This window comes from Heterocephalus glaber, unplaced genomic scaffold (assembly GCF_053883595.1).
Source record: "Heterocephalus glaber isolate CG9 unplaced genomic scaffold, H.glaber_assembly_v1.0 deba00001523, whole genome shotgun sequence".
Taxonomy (NCBI): Eukaryota; Metazoa; Chordata; class Mammalia; order Rodentia; family Bathyergidae; genus Heterocephalus; species Heterocephalus glaber.
In genome coordinates this window covers 3,926,806-3,950,887 of record NW_028258327.1, presented here as the reverse complement: position 1 = coordinate 3,950,887, position 24,082 = coordinate 3,926,806, and the positions used below count along the sequence as shown (strand labels likewise).

The 24,082-nt window shown below is 37.3% G+C and overlaps 2 pseudogenes; both read right to left on the bottom strand.

The window, feature by feature from the left end:
- LOC101696831 (phosphatidylinositol 3,4,5-trisphosphate 3-phosphatase and dual-specificity protein phosphatase PTEN pseudogene) overlaps positions 1–19,445 on the bottom strand; it is a 181,188-nt pseudogene extending 161,743 nt beyond the window's left edge.
- Positions 9,960–10,058, bottom strand: LOC147824943 (U2 spliceosomal RNA; annotated as a pseudogene).
- Positions 19,446–24,082: the final 4,637 nt, after the last annotated feature.

Sequence of the window (24,082 nt, the reverse complement as noted above, 5' to 3'; positions counted from 1 at the left end):
CACATCTCAGAAGGCAGCATCTATATAGCAGTGTTTATGTTTCACGATTGTGCTCTAGTTGTAAGAATGAGAGAACAAGAGTGTGACTTCTCCCTTCAGTAGACAGGCACTCAGGATGGAATCTTTCCTCCTAAATAGAAATGACACCAAAAAGATGCTAGTGCCTACCTATACAAAAATATTCCTTGATTCAACCTGGTCATTTACCCACATCCACAATGTCCCACCCCATTCTTTAATATTTAACTTCCAAACAACACAGAATGCTCCAGCTCACATAATATTACTATTCCAGAAATCTTCAGCTATAGCCTCACCTTTTTTCACTTTGAGACCAAGTGGCTGACCAGCCTGGACCAAAATAGTCCCTGTGGGTTTTGACTTTAGATTGGTTTGGCACAGCAGGAGCCCTGATGAGATATCAAAGGAAAGGAGGAAGAACTAATTACTAGGTGTTTGTTCTCCCTGTTCTTTCCCTTGAGGTTGCCTCAGGCTGACTGCATCTTTCAATTCAAAATTAACTCTTTACATTTGAAAGTGTAATTTAAGTCTAATCACTATCTTCCCCATTTCCACAGTACATCCCTGAGGCAAATGCTTCATTTTCTCTTGTGTTTTTCCTACATTTTGCCATTTCTTCACCTATAGCACATTTTTCAACATTCTTAAAACTGTGTGGGTGCTATTTCTTGCTAGCTGGTGAGTACAATAATTACCTGTTATTTCAAAAACAATTCTTTGCTCTGACCAAAGGAAAGTAACTCTAACTCTAATGTGTTATTCCATAATATTGAGGTAGGAGGCTAAGATGTGGCTAAGACAGCTTGGGAAGAGAGGTGTAACCTGTTAATTACAAGATCCCAGGATGCTTGTGCAGAACAGTTTCCAAAGCCCTGCATGTGGATTCCTGATGCCAGCCTCAGGAGTGGAAGATACAAAAAGCACAATCACCATTGAGCTCTGGCTACTGTGTCTCTTCAGGATAGTCCACCCTCATGCTGTATGGTTTACTTCTTGTCCTTCTTTGCCCAAACTCACTCTTCAAGGCATGTTTCTTTTCCTACCTTTAAAAAATGTTAAATTTTGCTACTGCTTACATTTGTCTTGACCAATTCTTTGTTCAGGACAGAAAGAACCTAGAAACCACCTGTACAAGGAGATTCTAGCCTCCCCTGTTGTGCCCAGATTACGAAGTCCCAAAGACCACCAGGAGGCCGTTTCCGATGTAAGCACACGAGGGTCGTTTGTTCAAGCTTAAGCAGGGACTCTCAATTGTCACCGACACAGCGGATCGAGATTGAGAGCCCCAAGTTCCAAATTAGCGGGGTTTTTATAGAGGTTACAGCAAGGTTTGGAGATTTTCCACTTAGCAGTTACATGATTGGTTAATATTTAGCGAGCATGAAGTGTACATTTCTGATTGGCTGAATTCATCAGGGGTAAGGGGTGATTACCTATAGGTTTTACAAAAGAAAAGAAGGACAAAGGTTAGTGGGCGACTGTCACATATTGATGGTCAGCAGACACGGTGACTAATGGTCACGACCACCCAGTACTGACAGTCAGCTCATTGACAGATTGTTCCTACAGATAGTGGGCCCAGGATGTTCATTTCCTGGGTAAACAGATGGCTGAGTAATAAACTTAGGAATCTTGTGTTACAGATTGTGTCTTTTGTCCTAGATCAAGCACATTTTAATCATTAATGTGAGAGGATAAAGGAGACTACTCCATTTTGGGCAAAATGGAGTCATTCTGGTCTCACATAAGCAAAATGGAATTACTTTGGTCTCACACCCCAAACCCGTATTACAGGACATCTGTTTTGGTATCTCCTTATTTTATTACAACTTTGTGACCATTAATGAAGTTTTCAACTTGACTGAACTAATAAACTCTTAGCAGATTAGTAAAGCACATTTCTGAATATTGCTATGGAGACAATTGGCATGCAGGCCAACAAAATGAGGACAGAAGACACACTAGAGTGGGATGGCACCATGTCAAAAGAGTTGTAGCCACTTGGAATGAAAATGGAAGCCAGGAGGTTGCCCTGCCCTTGAAAAATTCTACCGTGCTTAAATCATCTTTTTTTTTTTGGTCTGGAACCACTTGTAGGTATCCAAATCCAGTTTTTTAATCCTTTTAGTATGGACTTTTTACTAGATAATGTCACCATGCTGGATCTGATTGGGTTCCTGAAGCTGAGAAAAAAAAGCCTAACCCACCCTAAACATAGAATGTTTGTGGGTTTGCTGACTCATTCCAGGAAGAGTTTAAAGACTAGCCAGGAAGAGGTAATGTAAGAGGCAATTTAGCTATTTGGCTTATGAAACCCATTTATAGGTGAAAAGGAATTGCCCAGACTGGGATTAGACAGAGGAAGAAAGAGTTTAAATGCATCTTATGTCCCAAAACTACAGTTTTTAATTTTAAAATTGTGATTTTCTTTGTCTCCTTTCAGACCATTACTTTTTTTTCCTCCCATCCTACCTTAATAGAGGTCAAGGTAGTTACTCAAAGTAGAGACAGGGAAACGCAACTTAATTTTCACATAAACATATTCTAGGTTTGCTAATTTTTTTCACAGAAAAACTAACTTTCAAGATATCCCAGTAAAATAGATAATATAATTAGGGCTACTGGAGCATTCCAATCCATTCACCTGAACCTGAGCAGTGACCCAGGACCAAACCCCTGACTTTTGTCCTAAGGCTCACTACTCAGAATCAAATATAACATAAACAGAGACTCCTGGAGCTCCCCTGGAAAATTCTGAAATCCCAAATGAGGATGCATGTCCTGGAATAACCTTTCTTCACTTGGAGTTCATTGAAAGTTCATGTACCTGGATTCCATCTCATACATACATTTATAACAGAGTGAATTATTGGAAAAGATATACATGATAGACACAAGTGATATGACTCAGTACCCTGTGAATCATGTGGTTAGTCATGCTCTGCAAGACTGAATGAGAAATATCCTAGAGCTGGCCCACAACTTTAAATTCTTAAATCCAATGCCCTGAACACTTGTGCCATTGTCCTTCCTACTGGCATAATCCTGTTACCCAGTATCTCCTTCTAAAAGAGGCTTGCCAAATAAATATTATGGGGGTTTGTGACTCTCCATTCTCCCTCGGAAGTTAGATTCCAGGTTTTTCTCATCCCAAATGAGGAATTGAATGAAACAAACAAAAAGCAGTGACAAAGTTTATTTGAAAAAGTACAAGTGAACAGTGAGAGAAAAAGCATTGTGAGCTTGCTGCAGCATGAGCTTAGGTGGAGGAAAAAGCAAGAACAAAGTACACCCTAGAGGACTCAGGGTGAGCTTTCCTGAGGAAAACCATGATAGCAAGCTCTTCATGGTGTCTGTATCCTCTTAGGATGTCCAAATCTGAAAGAAACCCTTAAGCACTTCAACATATGGATCCCAAGAAGTGATGGTGATGAATTTTATACCCTCACCAATGGCTTTTAATCTGACCTTTTGAAATGTCTAATTTATTCCGGTCTCTTGCTGTACTGCAATTGAGAGAGAGAGAGAGAGAGCAAGTGAGAGACTTATGAGAGCTGCAAGCCAGGCCAATAATGATGTCTTTGACGCTGGACTTAATCATAATCAGCTGACTGATGCATTATTTGGGGCCCAAGAAGATCTTAGGTAGGATTATAACACCGGAAGTTGAGAAACCAAATGAAAAGTATACCTCCAGGCCATCTTCACAGGGACTTAGAAAGGTATGCCCAAACCTGTAAATTATGATACGCTTAGAACTAGCAATTAAGGCTCTGTTGAAAATCCAGCAACTTTCCAGGATTAGATTATAGAAGTATTCCATAAACTAACTTACCACCTAGAGTCTAGAGAGGGCCAAAATATACTGGGACAGTATTTTATTAAAGATCAATTCCAGACATTAGGAAGGAGTTTCAAAAACTCCAACAGGGCACACAATAGAGAACAAGTCAATTGGTCAATGTGGCCTAAACAGTGTAACTGTGATAAGGAAGAGGACAAGCAGGAGTTGGGCAAGAAGAAAAGGTAGGCTAAAAGTCTTGCTGGTACAAATGGATAAAGCTCATGATAAATCCCAAGGCATCAAGCAGGGACTTTAGCAGGAAAAATTAAGCAATCACCTCATCTTTATATTTATTATTGAAAATTATTTGTCTTGAGACTCAAAAAATTTTCTCCCTTTGTGGCACTAATTACTCCTGCACCTTCAACCAAACTGGATAGGAATATGCACCCTTGTAATCCAAAAAGTGATAGAGGCAAGTCTGGTTGCTTCAAGGGCAAGCAATCAGGGTACTGGGCAAACAAGTGCCCTCAAAAGCTACCGAGTCTTGGCATGCCTGTCTGAATACAAATAGGATCCTTGGCATAGGAGGATCTTCCCTTGTTCCCAGAAGGGCATGAGTGCATCCACCTCCATGGTAGCCAGGAAAATGCCCACACAGATTGCAGAAGCCTCAGGTCTAAATTATTTTTTGATACTGAGATAAATTACTCAATTTTATCTTCTTAATGGGGCAAATTATCATTCTGTTCCTCAATTGTTGTGAGCCTTAGAGTTAACCAGTCAGTTTACATCCACACTGAACTGCCAATTGGAAGATTTTCCTTTCCAAGCTGCCTTCATAGCAAAAACAAAATCTTTCACACCAGTAATTGGAAGATATATATTCTTCCTGCTCAGGGGCACTCTGTCATTGAAACCTCTGGCAAACTATGGTCTAGTTGTCAGGGACCCAGCCAACGTGCTTCCATTAACTCTTCCTCTGTGAAGAGTTGATATCCAATCATGGTATGATGGCACCTGGGATGAGCTGTCAAGGCCACTCTGGTAATCATTCATTGCAAGGACTCTAGTCTATACACTCAGAGATGGCATTATCCCCTTAAAAGAGAGGTGAAGCTGGGGTTAAAGGCCATTATTGATAAACTTTTGGCTATAGGGTTGCTGGTCCCATGTCAGTCCCCATGCAACACATCCATTTTACCAGTAGTCAAGCTATTGTGAGAATATCACCTAGTACAAGATTCATCAGTGAAGCAATAATGCCTATTTGTTCCATCATGGCAGACCCACACACCCTCTTGCACAGATCCTGGGTTCTGCTCTTGATCTCAAAGACAACTTCTTTTCCATCCCCAAATAGTTCCCAGTACTTGTTTGCCTTTGAATGGGATGATCCCTAAACTGGACTAAGCCAACAGAATAATTGGACTTTCTTGTCTCAGAGGTTTAGAAATAGATTGCATCTTTTTGTGTGGGCCTTAGTTAGAGACCTTAGAAACCAGAAATTCAAGACAGAAGGCCTATTACAGTACTTAAATGACCTCTTCATTTTTAAAGTGTGTTCTGTCTGTGCCCTCCATAATACACAGACATGTCCACTGCCATTGCCGGAACCAATACATCTGTGAAGGACCTTTGCTAGGGAAGATGGAAAAAAAAATTTCACCCACATTGTCTCCATATGAGGGGTGTACACATCTCTTAGTGTGCATAGATATCTTTACTGCATGGATAGAGGCCTCCTTACTGGGGTAAAATGAGCCTGAGAGGTTGTAAAAGTCCTTTTTAAGAAAATGATCCCTATGTTTGGTCTGTTTAGGCCAATTCAGAGCAATAATGGACCCTCCTTCACATCTCAAATTATGCCAGGGGGAGGGTGGTCAGCATATCCCCAAGGAAGACCCTGCTATTGTGTTTCTATATTCCCATGGGAAGATTGTTTTCACCCCATGAACAGTGACTCTTTTCTGGTGCCAGGTTATGAAAACTCAACTGAATGAATGTTAGTAGATACCAAAAGTAATTGCATATATTGGTGAAATAGAACTTCTGGAGCTACTCCAGATACTTCTCACAGGACCTTTAGCTACACTGGCAGATAATTTATCTATCTAAGAAAATTAAAATAATCAGCTCACCCATATGTTTACTATTGAAAATAATTTGTCTTGAGACTCTGGGACTTGATTTCCTGTGTAGCACTAATTACTACTTCTGTCTTCAAGCAAACTGGACAAGAATATGGACCCTTGTTTATCTGGCCATGGAAATCAATCTAGCACCTAATAATCAATCCTTCCCCATTTACTTAGCCACCAGAACAGGAACTCAGTGAGCTATAGAACTCATTCATCTTCTAGTGGTTCTAGGCATGGCAAATGGAAAAGGCATTGGAGTAAAAGTACTAACCAAATCTCTCTCCTAGTACTAAAATTTATCTAAGGACCTGATAGACTAGATGAAATCACCCAAATCATTCACCCATTATCATTCTCTAGAACCAAAAAGATTAACTGGCAATAGTGACTCTACAAAATCATAGGGGAATAGGCCTATCCACTAAAAAGAGGGATCATATTTAGTTCTAGAAGAGTGTCATTTTTATGTCAATCAGACTATAACTTAGGTGTCTTGCTTAATTAAAAGTACACTTTTACCATTTTGATTTTTCTTATCTCCTTTCTTCCTATTTTTATGTATTCTATCCTACTTCAGACTCATACTAGCAACACTGCGGTCACTTCAAGACCTTCAGTCTTAGAAAAGTAATGCATCATTGATTCTTCTGTAGCATCCAAATTCTGGAACTGAGCAGCTACTGGATCATCTGCTTCTACAGGGCACAAAGAAGAATTGTGGAGGATCTTATCTTGGGTCCAGTAAGCCTACCTAAGAAATCCCCTTGTGTAATTTTATATGTATTGATATAATCTACCAAATGAATTATAAACCCACCAATTTCTATAAGTTTTCTGAATCTAAATGGAATTTAGGAAAGACAAAAAAGACAATTAGTTAAAAGGTAATTAAAAATGACACTGCAAGTAAGACATGTAGGTATATATCATATTCCTAGTTTTGGAAGCCATGGTTAATCTGTAAGTGAGAGGTAAGTCTACACTTTTCACTTAACTATATTTTTCCTTGGTTCTCAGATAGCTCTGTATTTTGAAGTCTTTCACCTACAGGATTCATTGTATTTTCTGTCCCGAGATATCTGACATCTTTGTCATTTTTTCTCTGTGAATTTTTTGGCAGCTTATGTTTCTGTTTGATAAAATGTCTTAATAGAATTTCTATTCAATTTAGAGAATAAATCATGGATTGGGGATGACAGGCAAGAGTGAAACAGGGTATCAAGTAAAACACTATTGTAACTGTCCTGAAGAAAGAAAGGGGAGGTCGACAAGGGGCCAGTAGGATAGTAGCATTTATGTTGGAGAATGTACACAATACTGGCAAATAGTTTTCTATGGTTAAAGGGGATTTTGAACTTGATTGTCTTGAGAGTCCTTTAGAGCATTAGTAAAGCATACTTCAGGGTGTGTTTGGATAGGTCATGAAGGTGTGACCTTGGTTACTATATCTGCCCCCTGGTCTCTTCAACTCTGGTATTATCCCCCTGCTCTGGATCACTGATATCATGAACTGAGCTTTATTGCTGTTATGGTTTAGAACTGAAATATATCCAAAATCTTATTCAGAGGTGTGGCTTTTGGAATGTGACTGAATCATTGAGGCCCTGTGCTCATTACTGAATTAATGCATAGATTAATGTTGCTAGGAATGCTATTAGGAAGCACTGGTTGACTCCAGCCTGGTTGTATATGAATGATTGAGGGCATGACTTAAAGGGATTATTTTTGTTCCCAGCTCTTCTCTCTGCCTCCTACCTACCATGGGTTAAGCAGTTGTTCTCTGCAATTCCCTGCCATCTTGCCTTGGAATTAGCCAGGTCTGAATCTCCTGCCAAACATGAGCCAAGATATACCGCTCTTCCTTTAAATTGTGAGTATTGCATTTTGTACATTCAATTGTACATGCAATTTTGTACATGCTTTCTGTAAAAGCTGACTAATACAGAAAACTGATACCAGAGAAACAGGATAATTATTATAACTACACCTGATCACATGATTCAGAGGTCTTTGGGACTGGTTGAAGGAAAGAATTTGAAAAGGTTTGGAGAGTTAAGCTAGAGAACTCCTAGAATGCTGTAATCAAAGTCTGATGGGTAGTTGTGGTCAGAGCTCAGAAGAGCAGAATGATAGTAAAAATATAGACAAAGCTAGGCTTGTAAAGATTCAGAAGTGGGCTATACTAAGAATTGGCATATAGGCCATATATGTTATAGTTTAGTAAAAAATTTCCTACATTTTGCCCATGTTCTTAGACTTTGCAGAAAACTGAATTTAAAGGTTGTGGACCAAATGTTATTGCAGAAGAAATTTCTAGTCAGCTCAATGATCAGATTGTGGAATACTTATTGGTGACCACTTTTAGATGGGTTTGCAGTATTCAGAAGCAAAAAATAGAGCAGAAAGATTTTAAAAACTTAAATTTTGTCCACAAAAGAATCACGTGTACAGTTGAAAACAAGGAGATATGATTTCAGAGAAGACTGGAACCATTAAGTAGAAACCAATGACTTTGAGTTTGACAAGAAGAAAGAGGTTTTGATGGTATCTGAGTAATCTAAAGAACCCTACCCCTTTTCTACTCAAAAGCACAAATATGTAAACCTTTCACTTTAGAAGATAGTCTATAGAACAACTGAATGGGAAGGGCTGCCTTGGATTGGTTTCCTTGGATTCATTTCACTATGCTCAATCACCAGGTATGCAAAGGCTGCTTTAGTCAATATCTAAGGGGGCTTGGCAATCGCTCAAACTGGTGGCAGATCTTTCTGTCATCTACATGATACTGTTTTATTTTTCAAGCATGAAGGATGAAAGAATTTGGGGGTCATGAAGCCTTCCACCCAGATTTTAATAAAAGGCCTGGGTAGCCAGGCAATATGCCTCTGAAGGATGAGGCCTGAAGCTGTGGTAATGAAGTAAAAAGGTGCAATGATGATCCCAATGACTTAGAGAACTTAGGAACATGAAACATTTTCTGAGCAAAGTCATAGTCCATGAAAAAATACAAACCTAAGATAAAGGCCATGTGGGCTGTAACTAGGAAGCCCATAGAGATGAAGGTACTGAAACCTGCTGGAACTTAAATTTCAGTCATATGGCCTAGATGCTGGACATGGAGCTATACAAGATAATGTTTTCCCTGATAAGTTTTAATCTTGCTTTGGTCCTATTCTATTCTATCCTTCTAACACTCCCTTTTGAAATGGGAATGATTACCTTGCAGCATTGTATATTGAGAATATGGAACCTTCTTTTCGAATTTTTAGGGGCTTATAGTTAACAGATAGCCTTGAGTCTCAGAGAAGACTTTAGATTTGGACTTATGAACAATAGCAAGAGTTTTGAGATTTTGGGAAATGAAACTATACAGTTTTTTATTAAACACAGGGTAGTTAAAACACATTAGGTGGAATTATGGCCTTGTGTTTACTTGGAGATTAAGTATCATTTGAGGAGATGTTTTTGAATGTCATTTTGATAAAATATAATGTGACAGGTAATAAGTATCATTTGAGGAGATGTTTTTGGATGTCATCTCGATAAAATATTATGTGACAGGTAATCTGGATTGTCAACTTGATTGGCTTGAGAGCCACCAAGGCAATTAGTAAAACTTCTGGAATGTCTGGATGGGTCATAGAGGTATGTCCTTGTTTACTCTGTCTGGCCCCTTACCCCTTCCTCTCTGCTGCTCCTTCTCCTGGTTTTTTCCTCTGAGAATCTGAAATTAGTAGCCTTGCTCCACTGTGCCTTACTGCTGTGATATTTCTGCCTTGGAGCCAGCTCACCCTCAACTGAACCCTTAGAAACCATGAGTCAATTTAAACTTCTCTTCCATTAAGTTTTGGGTGTTTAGTATTTTTTTCTAGGAAGATGGAAACTGACTAAATTTTAGAAGAAGAGATCAAGTAGAAATTATTAATGAATTGGTTAGGAGAAGAACCCGAAGAAAGAATTAAGGATAACTTCTAGGAATAGGAGTGTGTCTAAATGAATGAGCCTATCATTTAATGAGATATTTGAAAATAATAAAATAATTGACTCATATTAGGAAGAGGACACTGTGGGATATATTACACTTGATCTTAGCCAAAAGGCCAAGAAGTGATGACTTGAGATATATTGAGAAGAATATTACAAATACCATGTAATATATACAAGATTTTCTAGAGTTTAGAGAACTGTTCAAGACTAGAGATTAAATCAGGAGTATTCATCAAGCACATTTTATTTATACCAATGTCACTTTCCTGGAAAACTAAAGGAGAAAATGTATAATACGAGCAGCACTGGATAAATTCATGGAAACCCTATACTAACAGTTTTGATGAAGAAGCAATTTGCCAAAAAGTGTGACATAGATTAGTTATTGAATTGGCAAAAGAATTAAAGTATGAATCCACAAATATCAAGTTGAGATATTATTTAAATTAGACAAGGCAGTGAATCACAATGAAATTGTCTGCAAAGTAAAACAGAGGTTTAAAAATGTGATGAAAATTTTTGTTAAAAGTTGCTGATGAATGTACTGAAAAAATTTCATTTCAGTGGGTTTATCTGGAGGTAGATTACTATGAATAATGAAGAGAATTTGCACTAGGAAGTGAAGACAGTTGAAGGTAGATATATTGAGCAGCTAGTGGGTCTTAAATTTTACAGCATCTTGAATGGTTGTAATATTTGTTTTTAAGCACCACCAAAACCAGAAAATGTCCTTTCATTTTATATTTTATTAAATTCCTTATTACCACTAAAACAACAGGTAAACTACTGACAATTATGTTTTCTTTCTTAATAAATTCTCCAGCACAGCTTTGAACATGAGGTTTTATGGAGATTGAAATTCGTTTAAATACATCTACTCAAGTAACATAGCATTAGTATCACTTTTAACACTGAGTTGCACCACCATTGTGTATTTTACAGAATTTCTTCAGTAATAATAAGAGCCCTGAAAGCCTGCTTAATAACTTAGAACTCCTTCAGAGAAAAATCGTGTATGTTGAACACAATACTGCTAAGTTGTTTTTTAAATAACCTTTGCTATTTTAAAATATTATTATATTTTATGAATAAACCTATTTAAACATATTACCTCTAAATTCAAGGGAAAAATGTATCTGACCTGTGAAATGTATTCAGTTATAGAGTATAAAATAAACTTAACACAAATCATTTGTCATATACTTCTTAAAATAAGCATAAGAGTAATACACTGGAAGAGTGTCAGATCTGCTTAGGAAAAATCACACCCTATACTAGTTGTGTCATCAATGGCTACAAACACTCTAAAACCAATAGTTTGTAGATTATATATTGTTGTCATTTACACAATTATAATAAAATATATTGATGTTTTGTACAAACATTTTAAGTTCTTGAAGAAATGCAAATGTAGACAAATAAGAGAACCATGCAAGTATGACAAATCTATGATTTGTTCAATGTAATCCAACCATTGTTCAATTAATATAACTGGATACATTGCTCCATGACATGCTTTGGGTATTATCACACTTATTTTCCTCCTCGCTCCAGAATAATTTATGAGAGCTTACCTTTGCCTAATAACATATAAAACCAATAGAAGAAAGTATTTTTTTATATATTTTTACAATGGATGTGTTTTACTTTTTTAGAGTAATAATATAACTAACTGAAAATAAAATAAAGAAAATCTAGGATTTTAAAATCATTTAAAGAAAGCATATGCATACATGCATATGTTCTTATTTTAATATTTTCTCATTCTTAGAAAAATGGGTATGTAAAATGCTGAATTTTATGGATGAATTTCAATTTCTATAGCTAAGACTAGTTTATTGTATATATAAGATCCAAAACAAATACCCATATGGTTTCTATGTAAAGGTATAATATTTTAACAGTTTTTTGACTGCAAAGTAATTTGCTTTGCCATCTGTAAAGTAAGAGTTGCTTGGAATAACTACATTGCTTAAAGGAACTTTAGAAATTTCTTTAGAAATTACTCTTAAAATCTAATAGAATTTCAAAGTAAAAATCTAAAAATAATTAAAAATGTAATGTAAGAGAAGCCGAATTACCCCGCTGTAGACAGGCAGCCACCTGGTCCCACACTACAAAGACGCAGAGGACACCAGACCACCAGACCAAGGTACTGAGTCCCGTGCACCCAGCACAGACGTAGGGGCTTCTGAGCTGCCATCCCATTGCTCCTGGTCCAGAGGAAGGGGCTTCCCAGCTACCATCTCTCCCGCTGCTCCCAGCCCACAGGAAAGGGCTTTTGGGTCACCATCCCTACCACAGCTCACGGCCCCTGTCCCACCTCTCCCAGCTCAGAGGAGGTAATACCTGCAGGTGCTAACAGCCCCCCACCCCAGTCGAAATGAGAAAACATGTAAATAAGTCTCAAAACCAGACTTCCAGATCACCTACAGCAACCTCAAAGGGAAATGAGATGGAACACTCGGATACTCAACCACCTGGACACACTGAACTGGCAACAGAAGGGGATCTGGAAAAAATGAAATCAGAAATAATTTCTCAGATAACAGGAGAAATTGTGCTCCTAGTGCAACACATGATTAATAAATCTGGAGAGGAGCTCAGGAACATGATGGAATCTCAACATAAGAAACAAATGGAATACATAAAACTGATGCAAATAGATTTCCAGGACATGAAAAACTCCACTGAAAGTCTACACAGCAGAATGAGTCAATAGGAGGACAGAATTTCAGACATGGAAGATAAGATTGCAATTAGTGAGCAGGAAAAGAAAAATTGCTTCAAAATTCTAAGGAAACATGAGAAATCAATCCAGCAGCTGCTAGTTGATGCAAAGAAGAAGAACATAAGACTGATTGGGCTCAATGAAGAAACAGGAGAGAGTGGAGATGACATAAAAAAATCTCTTCACAGAAATAATGGCAGAAAACTTTCCAAGCAGGGAAAAAGAGCTTGACATACAGATAAATGAGGCATATAGGACTCCAAATAGCCTTGATCAAAAAAAATCTACACATAGGCATATAGTTGTTAAGATTCCAGAAACACAACAAAAGAACAAAGTTCTCCAAGCAGTTAGAGAAAAGAAACAAATCACATACAAAAGAAAGCCCATAAGAATCACAGCAGACTTCTCAACACAAACCATCAAGGCAAGAAGAGCTTGGAGTGACATATTCCAAGCCCTAAAAGAAAACAGCTTCCAACCCAGATTGATGTACCCTGCAAAACTATTTTTCAAAATTGATGGAGAAATAAGATATTTTCATGACAGAGAGCACCTTAGGAACTTTGTGAATACTAAACCAGCACTCCAAAGAATTTTAGACAATATCCTAGGAACAGACATTGAGGATCACAACCCCAGGAAGCAAAGCAGAATGAACCCATCTGGCATGACAAGAAATTCAATGGAAAGGGGGAGAACCTAACAAAAAGAAAAAGTCATGGCAATGACTAGTCAATATGTTTCAGTTATAACCATCAATGTTAATGGTCTCAATTCACCAATCAACAGAAATAGACTGGCAGAATGGGTCAAGAAGCAAAATCCAACAATATGCTGCATACAAGAAACACACTTAATTCAAAAGGAAACTCATAGACTGAAAGTTAAAGGGGGGAAAACAATACTCCATGTGACAGGAACCAGAAAAAAAGCAGGAGTAGCTATCCTCTTTGCAGATCAAGTAGATTTCAAACCAACACTGATTAGGAGAGATGAGGAAGGACACTACATCCTTGTAAAGGGAAGAATCCAAGAGGAAGAGATGACAATCATAAATATCTATGCACCAAACACTAGTGCACCCAACCATATAAAACAAATACTAACAGACATGAAAAGTCATAGTACGGACATAAAATCATAAAGGACATGAAAAGTCACTAATACAATTGTAGTGGTAGACCTCAATACCCCACTGTCACAAATAGATAGATCAACTAGACTAAAAATAAGTAATAAAATACTAGAACTCAATTGAACTCTTGAACAAAGGAACTTAACAGATGTTTACAGAGTCTTCCACCCCACAAAATCACAATACACATTCTTCTCAGCTACACATGGGTCATTCTCAAAAATAGACCACATACTCACACATAGAATATGTTTAAGTAAGTGCAAAGGAATTGAAGTTATCCCCTGTATATTATCAGACCATAGTGCAATGAAATTGGAGATCCATAGCAAAAGAAACTCAAAAAATTTCATAAACACATGGAAATTTAACAACAAACTTCTGAATAACCAATGGGTCACAGAGGAAATTAAAGAAGAAATCAGACAGTTCCTTCAATTCAATGACAATGACAATACAACATATTGGAATCTATGGGACACAATGAAAGCAATCTTAGGAGGGAAATTCATAGCAGTGAATATACACATTAGGAAAACAGAACGTGCCCAATTAAACAACCTGATGCTGCACCTCAAGTTTCTAGAAAAAAGAACAGGATAACCCCAGAGCTCATACAAGGGAGAAAATTATAAAGATCAGAGGAGAAATCAATGCAATGGAGACTAAGACAACGCTTCAAAAAATCAATGAAACCAAGAGTTGGTTCTTCGAAAGAATCAACAAAATTGACAAACCCTTAGCCAATCTTATCAGAAAAAGGAAAGAAAAGGCCCAACTCCATGCAATTAGGAATGAAAAAGGTGAAATGACAACAGACCCAGCAGAAATCCAGAGGATCATCAATACCTACTTCCAGAACCTATACGCCAACAAGATGGACAACACAGAAGAAATGGACAGATTGCTAGATACATATGAATTACCAAAGTTGAATGAAGAAGACCTAAAAATTCTGAACAACCCAATATCAACCAATGAAATTGAGAATGTAATTAAAAACTTATCAACTAAGAAAGGCCTGGGCCCTGATGGCTTCACTGCTGAACTCTACAAGACATTTAGAGAGGAACTGCTGCCATTATTGTTTAAACTCTTCAATGAAACTGAAAGGGAAGCAATACTCCCAAATTCATTCCTGGAAGCAAGCATCACCTTGATCCCCAAAGCAGAGAAAGACCCAAATGAAAAAGAGAACTATAGGCCAATCTCACTAATGAACATAGATGCAAAAATCCTTAATAAGATACTGGCAGATAGAATGCAGAAGATCATCAAGAAGATCATACACCCTGATCAAGTGGGATTCATCCCAGGGATGCAGGGATGGTTCAATATACACAAATCAATCAATGTAATACACTATATCAATACAGCCAAGGACAAAAACCATATGATTATCTCCATAGACACAGAAAAAGCATTTGACAAAATCCAACATGCATTTATGATAAAAACCCTACAAAAAATTGGAATAGATGGTCTCTACCTCAAACTGATAGAAGCCATCTATGAAAAAACAACAGCAATATCATACTAAATGTTCAAAAACTGAAATCCTTCACACTAAAATCAGGAACAAGACAAGGATGTCCACTAGCACCACTCTTGTTCAATATAGTTCTGGAAACATTAGCCACGGCAATTAGGCAAAAGAAAGAAATAAAAGGAATAAAGATAGGAAATGAAGAAGTCAAATTGTCATTATTCGCAGATGACATGATATTCTATAAAGAAGACCCCAAGAGCTCCACCAAAAGTCTTCTAGACTTAATAATCAAATTCAGTCAAGTAGATGGTTACAAGATCAACACACAAAAATCAATAGCTTTCCTCTACATGAATGACAGACTCACTCAGAGAGAAATAGGGAAAATAATTCCCTTCCCAATAGCATCCAAACAACTGAAATACCTAGGAATCATCCTAATGAAAGAAATCAAAGACCTCTTCTCTGAAAACTATGGCACTCTGAAAAGAGAGATTGAAGATGATATCAGAAAATGGACAGACATCCCCTGCTCCTGGGTAGGAAGGATTAATATAGTGAAAATGGTCATACTTCCAACACTGCTATATAGATTTAATGCAATTTCAATTGAAATTCCAGCAGCATACTTCATAGACCTCGAGAAAACAATCCAAAAATTCATTTGGAGCAAGAAGAGACACAGAATAGCAAAGGCAATTCTATGTAACAGAGGCATGGCAGGGGGTATCACAATCCCTAACCTGCAACTCTACTACAAAGCTACTGTGATAAAAACAGCATGGTACTGGCAAAGAAACAGACCTTAGGACCAGTGGAACAGATTAGAAGATGCAGAAACAACGCCAGACACACTCAGCCATCTCATCTTCGATAAAGGAGCCAAACACCCTCACTGGAGGAAAGATAGCCTCTTTAATAAATGGTGCTGGAAAAATAGGGCTTCAAATTGCCAAAGATTAAATCTAGACCTGTATCTCTCACCATGCACTAAACTAAAATCAAAATGGATTAAAGATCTAAATATTAAAATAGAAACTCTGAACCAGTTGGAACAGGGTTTAGGTAGAACCCTTGAAGACATCGGTGTAGGAAAAGATTTATGAACAAAACCTCAGTTGTCCATGAACTAGCACAAACAATCAACAAGTGGGATCTCTTCTTATTAAAAGGCTTCTCCACAGCAAGAGAAACCACCAGCAGTGTGAAGAGACAACCCACAATGTGGAAAAAAATCTTCACCTTCTCTTCCTCAGACAAAGGTCTACTATTTCGAATTTATAAAGAACTTAAAAAGATCAGACCTCCCAAATTTAAAGACCCAATCCAAAAATGGGCATCTGAAATGAACAGACATTTCTCAGACAAAGAAGTAGAAATAGTAAATAAATAATGAAAAAATGTTCAACATCACTGGTCATTCTTGTGATACAAATGAAAACAACACTGAGATTCCACTTCACTCCAGAAAGAATGGCTGCTATCATGAAATCAACCATTAACAAATGCTGGTGTGGCTGTGGGGAAAGAGGAACCCTGCTACACTGCTGGTGGGAGTGTAGACTGGTGCAAGCACTGTGGAAATCAGTATGGAGATATCTCAAAGAACTAGGACTGGAAGTACCATTTGACCCTGCTATTCCACTGCTGGGGATCTTCCCCAAAGAATTAAAAGAATCATACCACAGTTATATATGTGTGCCCATGTTCATAGCAGCACAGTTTGTAATAGCTAAAACTTGGAAACAGCACAAATGCCCATCAGCTGGGGACTGGATAAAGAAAATGTGGGTTTTTTTATAAAATGGAGTACTACTCAGCCATAAACAATGAGAAATTAGAGACATTTATAGCTAAGTGGATGCACATTGAGGCGATACTCTTAAGTGACATAAATAGGACACACATGAATAAATACTGAATAGTTTCTCTGGTGTGAGAAACTGAAAGTGTAAATAAGGACTAAATGTATAATAGGTAATGTGAAATAGGTAGAAAAGGGTCAAAGAGGAAGGAAGTGGGAGGGCTAGGGGAAAGGATAGAAGGGAATGGGATTAAATATGAGAAAATGGAAAAATAGGAACAAAATCTTTGTAAATAGGGAGAAATGGAGGGGTTGAAGGGAGGGATGGGCAGGGGTGAAAAATAAGAACCAAGAGAGACTATGTAAAAGTGCAAATTTCCAATGATGAATGTCATTATATTGTATACCTAAAATGTACCAATGATTAGAATGAATAATCGATAATGTAAAATAGGAATAAAAGGCCCAAAGGGGTAGGGGTAATGGGAGGGGCAGGGGAAAGGAAAGAAAGGAAAGGAAAAATGATGAGAAATGGAAAAATGGAAATAAAGTCTTTGTAAATAGGGAAGGGTGGAGGGCATGAAGGGAGGGCTAGGAATGGGGAAAAAATAAGAACCAAGATGCATTATGTAAAGGCACAATTCCCAATGAGAAATGTAATTGTGTTGTATATCTACAATGTACCAATAAAAGAATTTAATAAAAAAATGTAATGTATATTTTATATTTGAACATTGTACATTAATGTTCACATGTATCTTCATAATTCAACACAATGTTGAATAATGTGCACACTCTGATTCTAATTTAAATGGTTTCTGACAATGTTTGTAATTCAGGAAAAATATAATATTTTAATGTTGCGCTTGTCCAGAGTGTATATTATACATAAAATGCCAAATGTAAGGTTAGATATTTAATATTGTCTAATGTAGAATGTGATTACCAAGCTTCTTCTTCAACAGTGATATTCTTCTTTAGAAGGGTCTTGCAAATGCCTGATTGCTTTTTTGTTTCTGCTACTTGGGTACTAAGATCTTTACCTTCAATATTAGTATTAGAGATGTGATGTCGTTTTTCTGTTTTGTTTTGTTTATTCCTGGCAACTGTTTTTCCATTGTGGACTGAACCTGCTTTTCTGTCCATTTCCACATGGTTCCATTCTTCACAGCTTCTTCTGTACCAACTATTTGAAACTCATCCATGCTCAGTAAGCCTTAATAGTGAAGATCAATGTCATTACAAGCCTCAGCAAGAATGCATGCAAGTGTATTCTCAGCCAGCTCATGAGAAGGAATCAGTGCAGTACTTCATAAACTTAGGAATCATGCCAAATTCTTTGAACTCTCTGGTTTCCATTTAATGCAATAGTCTAGCTTTCTGTTCACCTGTACTGTAATCAGTTTTCTACTTTAACAATTTTGGGAAGAGCAGCAATATCTTTAGCCTTTCTGCAAAATTAATGGAAACCCAATTGAGTTTTTTTTAATGCTTGCTTCTTAGTGAAGAATGTCAAAACTTGATGTTTGTCACAACATTTGGACTAAGTCTCATTTTAGTGGAAGGTAATCCTTTCTGAGAAGTATTGATTATAGCATATTCTAGTTTTTCATGTGCTTTGAGGAACACTTTCTTTGCCTGTATCTGTTACCTGGTGAGTGCTTGACATATTATATATCTTATCTACTACTTTCATAAAACAAAATATGCTATTTTGCTTTGCCACTGTATCAGTGCAGATTGTCAGTAAATTCTATGTCTTTAGATTGTATGTGGCTAGAGTGAACATCACACAGCTACAAAAAGCAGAGAGCGATGGCAAGACATTTCACTAATCTCTTCCAACATGCCTTACCCAATTGGCTCTGAAAAAAGTCATTTTCCTAACAGTTATGTCATCAAGCAAAAAAGAAAACAAAACAAATTTCACCTCTTTGTTTTTTAAAAGAAATATTGATTTGTTATTGTCCAATATAGCATAAATATTATTCCCCTCAATTTAAAGTAATTTCTGAAATCTCTACTTATTCCACATTTTCCATTTCTGAGACACTATGTATTAATAAGGGTCAGGGGGGCTGAGCTAGGCTCCTCAGTTTGCCCTCCCAGAGGTACCCAGAAAAAGAAAAGAGGTTTGGCTGTTGACTAAGCCAAATATAAGATGTAACAGACAATGTGATCAACCAGTGCAAGGTGAGGACCCAGGCAGTGTGAAGCCTCTGCTCCGTCCTGGCCTCCACCCACCGCAACCAGAACGTGCAGTGTGAGGATCCCTGAGCAGCTCAGAGCCCCCCAGTCCGTCCCCGCACTCCACAAAATGCAACCAGCTTAGGCGCCTGGGTGCCTGCATGGTCCGGTCCCCCACGCCCAACCCTGCCCTCCTGACTCTGCTGCTACCTGGTTCCATACTACAGAGGCACAGGGGGTCATAAAGGTCATTGTTCTGTGCTCCACAAGATAGAGCTGAAGTGATCAATAGAAAGAGGGCCTCTCTCAGGATCCTCTATGAAAACTGAAGCCCAGTCAACCAACGAAGAGAATCTCTACAATAAAGGCACACCAGGCCACCGTACTTGATAAGTTGGAGAGATCATCACCTCCCATCGGAACCTGGACTATCTTCAGGGGAAGGGCAACTGGAACCTGCAGTAGAACCTTGCAGAGTTCAACCCTGCAGGAAGACAGGGAACTCAACTTGGGACTAGGAGCCAGAAATCTCCTGGAATCTCACAGGTCTCCTAATGGCTTGCTGAGACTCATTGACTTATATCCACACAGGGCTGCCCATGTTGTCTATTGTGACAGCAGAGACACACCCTGAAGGAGGTCCTTCATTTTTTTTTTTTATTTGCAAAAAAATTTGTTTTTCTTATTTTTAATTCTTAATTTTTAGTTTTTTCTACTCTTTTCAAATTTTTATTTTTCTCTTCTCTTTTGGTTTTCTTTTCTCTTTTCTTTCTCTCTCTATCGCACTCATTTTATCACTGTCCCACATTGTTCTCCATCTCCCTTTTTGTTTCTTTCTGGACCTAATTCAGATTTCTCTATTTTTCTTTTCTTCTCTTTTTCTGTCTCTCAATTATCATTACTTTTAAAGAAAAGTAAATATAGTATTTAGCCTCCCTATTGCTGTTAAGTGCTTCTGTTCACTTCTTTGTTCTTTCATTCTGCCTTTTCCTCTTGCCTTCAACAGTTTCTTAGAGTTTGTGAGATCTTTCTGTGTCTTCTGGCCTCACTACTAACCTTTCCTGATCCTTCTACCTATCTGTCCCTCCCTCCCCAACTCCTTTTAACTCCCCATTCTGAAGGGTAAAGTTGCTATATTGAAGAGTTTATTCACTATAAAGATATGTTGGGTTGGTCTTCGATTTTGATTTAATTCACACAGTTAAAGGTGGTAGATTAATAACTACCACAAATTGTCATTTTCTAAGCTGTGCTTGATGCTATGGTGTTGCTGATTGCATCATTTCGGCTATGATGTTGTGATTGCCTTCCTGGTATAATGAAAATGAGATAGTGTCAGAGTCATTAGAATCTCAAAACCTAAACATCAGCTATATCTTGAAGACACCTCTGAAAAGCAATCATTCCACAAGGTTTCTAAACACAAGCAACAAAGATAATTACAATAGGCAATTTCAAAGTATCAACACAGGAATTAAACCAAGGACAGTATCGAAAAACAGAAATGAGAAGACATTCAAGCAAGGCACACCCACACAAGACAAATCCTGGGGAAAATGAGATGGAAAACAAAATATGAAAATCAACCACCTGGACACCCTGAACTGATAGCACAGGAAGTAACAAAACAGATAAATAAGGCTCTAAAAAAATTCAAAACAGAAATAATTTCTCAGATAACTAAAGGGATGGTGAGCAGAGTGAAAGACATGATTGGAAGCTCTAGAACAGAAACAGATAAAAAAAAAAAATAGATGATCTCAGAACCATGCTGGAAGCCAAGAATGCCCAGCATAAGAAAGAAATGGAAACCATGATCACCCAACATAAGAAAGAAATGGAATCCATGAAACAGATTCAAACAGATATCCAGGAGATTAAAAACTCCATTGGAAGCATTCAGAAGAGATTAAGGGAATGTGAAGATAAGAGCATCAGATGTAGAATACAGGATTGCTGTTAGTGACCATGAAAACAGAGATTTCTTAAAATTAGTAAGGGACCATGAGAAATCAATCAAGCATGTGCTATGTGATGCAAAGGAGAATAACATGAGAGTGACAGGAGTCCATGAAAAAGCAGGAGAAAATACAATTGAAATTAAAAAAAAAAAAACTGTTCACAGAAGTAATAGTAGAAAACTTCCCAGACAGAAATAGAGAATTGGACATACAGATAAGTGAGGCATATAGAACTCCAACTAGCCACAATGAAAAAACTATACACCTAGACATATAATAGTCAAGATCCCAGAGACTCAACAGAAGAGCAAAATCATACCAGCAGTTAGAGAAAAGAAACAAATCACCTACAAAGGAAAGCCCATCAGAATCACAGTAGACTTCTCAACAAAAACCCTCAAGTCAAAGAGAGCCTGGAATGAAGTATTTCAAGCCCTACAAGAAAGTAACTTCCAACCTAGACTGTTGTATCCTGCAAAACTATCTTTCAAAATTGATGGGGAAATTAGATACTTCCACAATGAAGAACACCTCAGAAATTTCATAAACACTAAACCAGCACTCTAGACAGTTCTAAACAATATCTGAGAAAAAGACAAGGAAAGTCACAACTCCATGAGGCCCAACAGAGGGAAGCCACCAAGCAAGGCTAGAAGCTAAAGGGAAAGAGGGAAAAATAAAAAATAAAAGAACCAACAACAGCAAACCATCATGACAAGGATAAGTCAATATCTATCAAATATAACCATCAATGTTAATGGCCTCAATTCACCAATCAAAAGAAATAGACTAGAAGAATGCGTCAAGAAGCAAAATCCAACAATATGCTGTATACAAGAAACACATCTAAATCAAAAAGAAATTCATAGGCTGAAAGGAAAAGGATGGAAAACTCCACATAACAGGAACCCAGAAAAAAGCAGGGGTAGCATTCTTATATACAGATTTTATAGATTTCAAACCAATAGTAATTAAGAGAGACAAAGATGGTCACTACATTCTTGTGAAGGGAACAATCCAAGATGAAGAGATGACTGTCAAAAATATATATGCATCAAATATGAATGCCCCCAATTATACAAAAAAGATTAATGAAAAACCAAATAAGCACTAATACAATTGTAGTGGGGGACCTGAATACTCCACTATCACAAATAGACAGATCATCTAGACAAAAAGTCAAAAATGAAATTCTAGAACTGATCCAAGATATTGAACAAATGGATTTATCATATGTTTACAGAGAGTTTCACCCCACAAAATCAGAGTACACATTTTTTTCAGCTGCATACAGGTCATTCTCCAAAATAGACCACCTGCTAGCTCATAGGACATGGCTAAGTAAATGCAAAAGAATTGAAGTTACCCCCTGTATATTATCAGACCGTAGTGCAATAAAATTGGAGATCAATAGCATAAGAAACCACAAAAACCCCACAAACACATGGAAATTGAATAACACTCTCCTGAACAACCAATGGGTCACAGAGGAAATTAAAGAAGAAATTAGACAGTTTCTACAAGAAAATGATATTGCCAGTACAACATACAGGAATCTACGGGACACAATGAAAGCTGATAAAGGAAATTCAGAGCATTGAATGTCCATATTAGGAAAATTGAGAGAGCTCAAATAAACACCTAACACTGAACCTCAAGTTCCTAGAAAGAGAACAGCATGGAAAACCCAAAGCTTACACAAGAGAGGAAATTATAAAGATCAGGGCAGAAATCAATGCACTGGAGACTAAGAGAATGATACAAAAAAATCAATGAATCAAAGAGTTGCTTTTTGAAAGAATAAATAAAATCAATAAACCTTTAGCCAACTTTATCAAAAAAAAGGAAAGAAAAATCTCAAATCCACGCAACTAAGAACTAAAAAGTTGAAGTCACAACAGATCCAGCAGAAATCCAGAGGATCATCAACACCTACTTTGTGGACACATACTCTAATAAAATGGAAAACACAGAAGAAATGGACAGATTCCTGGACACATACAAATCATCAAAGTTAAATGAAGATACATAAATTTTAAACACACCAATTACAATGAGTGAAATTGAAAATGTAATAAAATATTTACCAACAAAGCAAAGCTCAGGTCCTAATGGCTTCACTGCTGAATTCTACAAGACATTTAAAGAACTGTCACCATTACTCTTTAAACTCATCAATGAAATTGAACAGGAAACAATACTTCCAAATTCATTCCTGGAAGGAAGTGTTACTTTAATTCCAAAACCAGGTAAAGACCCGACCAAAAAAGAGAACTACAGGCCAATCTCCCTAATGAACATAGATGCAAAAATCCTCAACAAGATACTGGCAAACAGAATACAGAGGGTCATCAAGAAGATCACAAACACTGACCAAGTTGGATTTATCCCAGGGATGCAGGGATCGTTCAACATATGTAAATCAATAAATGTAATACACTATATTAACAGAGCCTAAGACAAAAACCATATGATCATCTCAATAGATGCAGAAAAAGCATTTGACAAAAGCCAACACCAATTCATGATAAAAACCCTACAGAAAATTGGCATAGAAGCTCTTTATCTCAACCTGATTAAGGCTATCTATGGAAAAACAACACCCAACATCATACTAAGCGGTCAAAAACTGAAAATTTTCATGCTAAAATCAGGAACAAGACAAGGATGTCCGTTATCATCACTCCTGTTCAATACAGTTTTGGAAACATTAGCCACAGCAATTAGAAAAGAGAAAGAAATAAAAAGAATAAAGATAGGAAAGGAAGAAGGTAACCTGTCATTATTTGCAGATGATATGATACTTTACATAGAAGACCCAAAAAACTCTGCCAAGAGA